We start from the raw sequence: 6,000 nt of genomic DNA, 5'->3' as shown, positions 1-6,000 counted from the left end.
AGGTTATAAATACTGTTAAACATTGAGGTAAATTAGACTACTTTTTTTTAAAAAAAAAACTCTGAATGTAATGATGTGGTGAATTGGCCTGGTTTGTGTCCTAAAACTCTTAGACTCCTAAAATGGTCATTTCTCCACCCTCATCCATGGACGCTATGGAAAATCATAATGTCTCTCCTTCTTGTGCCATTTTCTTGTTTTCTACCTTAGAGCATTGCTCTGCATTCTCTAGTATCCTTTATCTCAATATTTATTGACTGGCAAACTATTCCCAGCCTATTCCGTAGTACTGTCACCAAAAAAACTGGTGTCGGCAGAACCGCTGACTTGGTTGGGTCCTGCACAAGGATGCCTGGCCACAAACACTTGAAATCTAATCTCTCAGTGGCTGCAGGGAGCCTCACCATCTGATCCATCCTTCTAATTGGTCACCTTCCTCTACTCCTATTTTTACTGATCTTGCACGTTGACCAGCATGGCTGCCTTAGCCTATTTCTATAACTTATTTGCTCAAGTGTCTACCATAGACTTGGGCTTTCTTGTGTGTTTCTTTGTTCAAAACAGAACAAAGACTTCTGTTTTATGGTTCCACATGTAAGGAGCTTGGAAGTCACCACACCATTCCAACAACAACTAAAAAGCTTAACAGATTGAAAAATCAACAAGTCTTCTAGGGTCCATAAGAAAAGACAGGACACAGGGCAAATTATGGCCCCAAGGTTGGAAAGACAGACAGGCAAATACAGAAGGACATGTCTTGCTGGAGCAGAGACTCACAAGTGGGAACTGCCACAGGAACCAGGGCTGGGGTAAGAACACCTGAACTGTTATTTAGAACCATGCTGTTTAATCTCCACTTATTTGGGGATTTTCCAGTTATCTTTCCGTTATTGATTTCTAGGTTAATTCCCTTGTGATCTGACAGCAGACATTGTATAATTTCTACTCTTTTAAATTTGTTAATGTGTATTTTATCTCCTAGAACGTGCTCCATCTTGACGAGTGTTTCATTTGAGCTTGAGAATAATGTGTATTCTGCTGTTATTGGATGAAGTAGTATATCCAGTTGATTGATGGTATTTTGAGTTCAACTATGTCCTTACTGATTTTCTGCCTGCTGTATCTGTCAATTTCTGATAAAGGATGTTGAATTCTCCAACTATGATAGTGGATTCGTCTATTTCTCCTTGCAGTTTTATCAGTTTTTTCCTCGCATAGTTTGGCACTGTTATCAGGTGCACACATATTAAGGACTTTTATGTCTTCTTGGAGAAGTAACCCTTTATCCCTGATAACATTTTTTGCTTTGAAGTCTGCTTTATTTAAAAAATTAGCTAGTCTTGTTTCCTTTTGAACAAATCTCAAGGATTTGAAGGAAAAAAATCTCAAGAGAAATTTTAAAATATATTGGGCTAAATGAAAATGACAACACAAATTATCAAAATTTGTAGGATGAAGCAAAAGCAGTGGTTAGAGGGAAATTAAAAGCAGTGAATGTTTATTTTAGAAAAGAAGAAAAATCTAAAATCAGTCATCTGAGTTTCCATGTTAGGAAACTAGAAAAAGAAGAGCAAATTAAATCCAAAGTCAGCAGAAGAAAGGAAATAATAATAAGAAGAAGAGAAATAAAGGAATTGAAAACAGAAAATCAGTGAAACCAAAAGCTGATTCTTTAAAGAGATCAATAAAATTGATAAGCATCTAGACAGGCTAATGAGAGACCATAGAGAGAAGATATAAATATAAATTACTAATATCAGAAATGAAAGAGAGGACATCACTACAGACCCCATGGACATTAAAAGAATAATAACCAAATACTATGAACAACTCTATGCCCACAAATTTGATAATCTAGATAAAATGGACTAATTCTTTGAAAGACACAATCTGTCAAAACTCGCACAAGAAGAAATAAACAACCTGAATAGGCCTATATATATTAAAGAAATTGAATCAATAATTAATAACCTTCCAAAACAGAAAGCACCAGGCCCAGATGGGTTTGGTGGTAAATTCCACCAAACATATAAGGAAGAAATTATTCCAGTTCTCTACATTCCCTTTCAGAGAATAGAAGCAGACGAATACCTCCTGACTCATTCTATGAAGCAAGCATTATCCTAATACCAGAAGCAAAGACATTATAAGAAAAGAAAACGACAGACCAATATCTCTCATCAATTTAGTTGCAAAAATCCTAGACAAAATATTAGCAAATTGAATCCAACAATGTATAAAAAAAAATTATACACCATGACCAAGTGAGATTTGTCCCAGGTATACAAGGCTGATTCAACATTTGAAAATTAATAAATTTACTCCATCATATTAACAGGGTAAAAAAGAAAAACCACATGATCATATCAATAGATTCAGAAAAAGAATTTTAAAAAATCCAGCACTCATTCATGATAAAAACTCTCATTAAAATAGGAATAGAGGGGAACTTTCTCAACTTGATAAAGAATATCTACAAAAAACCTACAGCTAATATATAATGGTGAAAAACTTGAAGCTCTCTCACTAAGATCAGGTACAAGGCAAGGATATCCTCTCTCACCACACCTTTTCAGTATGGTTACTAAAAGTCCTTGCTAATGCAATAATACAAGAAAAGGAAATAAAAGTGATACAGATTGGGAAGGAAGAAATAAAACTGTCTTTGTTCACAGGAGACATGATCATCCACGTAGAAAATCTGAAAGAATCGACAAAAAAAAACTCCTGGAACTAATAAACGATTATCATAAGGTTGCAGGATGTAAGATTTCTATACAAAAATCAATTGCTTTCCTATATACCAGCAATGAACAGGTTTTTGAAATTAAAAACACAACACTGTTTGCATTAGCACCTCCAAAGAGAAATACATATAAATCTAACAAAATATGTAGAAGATCTGCATGAGGAAAACTACAAAACTCTGATGAAAGAAATCAAATAACTAAATAAATGGAATGATATTTCATGTTCATGAATAGGAAAACTCAATATTGTCAAGATACTCGTCCTGCCCTACTTGATCTATAGATTCAATGCAAGCCCAGTCAAAATCCCGGAAAGTTATTTTGTGGATATTGACAAACTGATTCCAAAGTTTATATGGAGAGGCAAAAGATCCAGAATAGCCAACACAATCTGAAGGAGAAGAAAAAAGTTGGAGGATTGACACTACCTGACTTCAAGAATTACTATAAAGTTACAGTAATCAAGACGATGTGGTACTGGCAAAAGAACAGGCAAATAGATCAATGGAGAAGAATACAAAGCCTAAGAATAGACCCACACACATATAATCAAGTGATCTTTGAAAAAGGCACAAGGCAGTACAATGGAGCAAAGATAGTCTTTTCAACAAATGGTGCTGGAACAACTGGACATCCATGTGCAAAAAAAATGAATTTACCCACAGAACTTACACCCTTCACAAAAAACAACTCAAAGTGGGTCATAGAAGATAACATAAGAGAAAAATCTAGATGACCTTGGGTGTGGCAATGAGTTTTTAGATACAACACCAAGAACACAATCTATGAAAGAAATCATTAATAAGCTGGAAGTCATTAAAGTCTGCTTTGTGAAAGACAATATCAAGAGAATAAGAGATGACACAGACTGGGAGAAAATATTTGCAAAAGACACATCTGATAAAGAACTGTTATCTAAAATATACAAAGAACTCTTAAAACTCAATTATGAGAAAACAAAACACCACAATTAAAACAGGGGCCAAAGACCTTAACAGACACCTCACCAAAAAGGATTTACAGATAGTAAATAAGCGTATGAAAAGATGCTCCACATCAGGGGAATGCAAATTAAAACAACAATGAGATATCACTACACACCTATTTGAATGACCAAAATTGGAACACTGACAACACCAAATACTGGTGAGGATGTGGAGCAACGAGAACTCTTATTCACTGCTCATGGGAATCAAAATAATACATCTACTTTAGAAGGCATTTTGGCAGTTTCTTACGAAACTAAGAGTACTCTTACCATATAATCCAGCACTCGCTCTCCTTGCCATTTACCCAAAGGAGTTGAAAACTTATACCCACACCAAAACCTGTATATGGATGTTTATAGTATCTATATTCCTAATTGCCAAAACTTGGAAGAAATCAAGGTGTCGTTGAGTACGTGAATGGATAAATAAACTGTGGTACATCCAGACAATGGGATATTATCCAGTGCTAGAAAGAAATGAGGTATCAAGTCATGAAAAGACATGGAGGAAACTTAAATGCATATTACTAAGTGAAATAACCCAATCTTATTCCAACTACATGGCATTCTAGAAAAGGCAAATCTATGGAGACATTAAAAGGCTGTCAGAGGTTGGTGGGGAGAGATATGAATAGGCACACAGAGGATTTTTAGGGCAGTGAAAATACTCTATATGATTACTATAATGGTGGATACACGTCATTATATGCTTATCAAAACCCATAGAAAGTACAACACCAAGAGTGAACCCTAAGGTAAACTATGGACTTTGGGGGATTATGATGTGTCAGTGTGGGTTCATCAGTTGTAACAAATGTACCACTCTGGTGGGGGACATTGATAATGGGGAGGCTATGCATGTGTGGGGACAGGGGTTTATGGGAACTCTCTGCACCTTCCTCTCAATTTTGCTGTGAACCTAAAACTACTCTTTAAAAAAAAATCTTTTAAAACAACAACAAACAGAATGCATTGATCTGGTTGGCTCAGATTTCTCAGTGGATCCCTCTTTCTTTGAGTCAAATGTTCACTTCTCACACCTTATGTTCTCGGAGCCCACTGTCCATTCAGCAGGAGTCAAGGGTAAAGCAGGATGTGATGTTGTTTTAGACTGTTGAGGCTACTACAACAAAATACCAGAGACGGGGTGGCTCATAAACAACGGAAATTGATTTCTCACAGTTCTGGAGGTTGGAGTCTGAGATTAGGGTGCCAGCACGATCAGATGAGGGCCTTCTTCCCAGTCACAGACTTCTTATTGTATCCTCACATGGCAGAGAAGGGTAGGAAGCTCTGTGGGGTCTCTTTTATAAGAGCATTAATCCCATTCGTGAAGGCTCTACCTCATGATGTAATCATTCCTCCTAATACTATCACCTTCAACATATGAATTTTGAGGAGACACAAACGTTCAGGCCACAGCAAATGACATAGGTGGAAGTTTGAGCAAGAGGACCACCCTGAATTTAGTCCAGCTGCAGCTAAAGGATGTGTGCCCCTCCAAGGATATAAATGATGGACGATACCACTAATATGGCCCTGTATGGAGCTTGAGCAGCAATGGCAATTCAAGTATCCAACTATCAAAGTTTGGATGAGGCTTCCATTCGCTAGTGGTAGACGGAGCTATAATATTCAGATGAGGTGATGAATAACGGTAGCATGGTGGCACATCAGACCATTAGCACCCAGAAGAGGTGAGAATCATTATGGACGGAGGAAAGGCTCCTCTGCTGTAGCAAAGTAAATGACTGAGGGGATGGAAATTCAAAGCTCAGCAGTTCAGATGCTCTCACTGTGACTTACAGCAGTGCTACACAAAGTGTGATTTGTGAGCTTGATGGAAATGCACATTCTCAGACCTAATGCTGGCCCTAATGGATCAGAATCTCTGGTAGTGAGGTCCTGATTTTCCAGGTGTTTTGGGTGCACACTGAAGTTTGAGAAGCCCCAGCTTAGTGGACAGAGTCTTCCTTACCCAACTGAAGACTACCTAGAAGATGGGGGAAGGAATGAACCTGGGAGAGATGTGAGTGGGTTAGTTCTGCGATTTGAAGAGAGAGAGATCTTTGGGACAAATGGCAATTTAAAAGTTACATCCCAAGATTTGTAAGGGGAAGGCCATATACTCTTGAGAGAATGTTGATGTAAATAAGGAGCTGAGCTTCCGGAAAATTAGAAACTTCTTGAAAAGCACGTCCTTCCTTATACATCTGGAAAATCTGAATTGATGCATGAGGTCAGAGATAATGAAGTCCTCTA

Source organism: Equus przewalskii, chromosome 5 (genome assembly GCF_037783145.1).
Source record: "Equus przewalskii isolate Varuska chromosome 5, EquPr2, whole genome shotgun sequence".
NCBI classification, from domain to species: Eukaryota; Metazoa; Chordata; class Mammalia; order Perissodactyla; family Equidae; genus Equus; species Equus przewalskii.
This window is presented reverse-complemented; position numbering follows the sequence as displayed.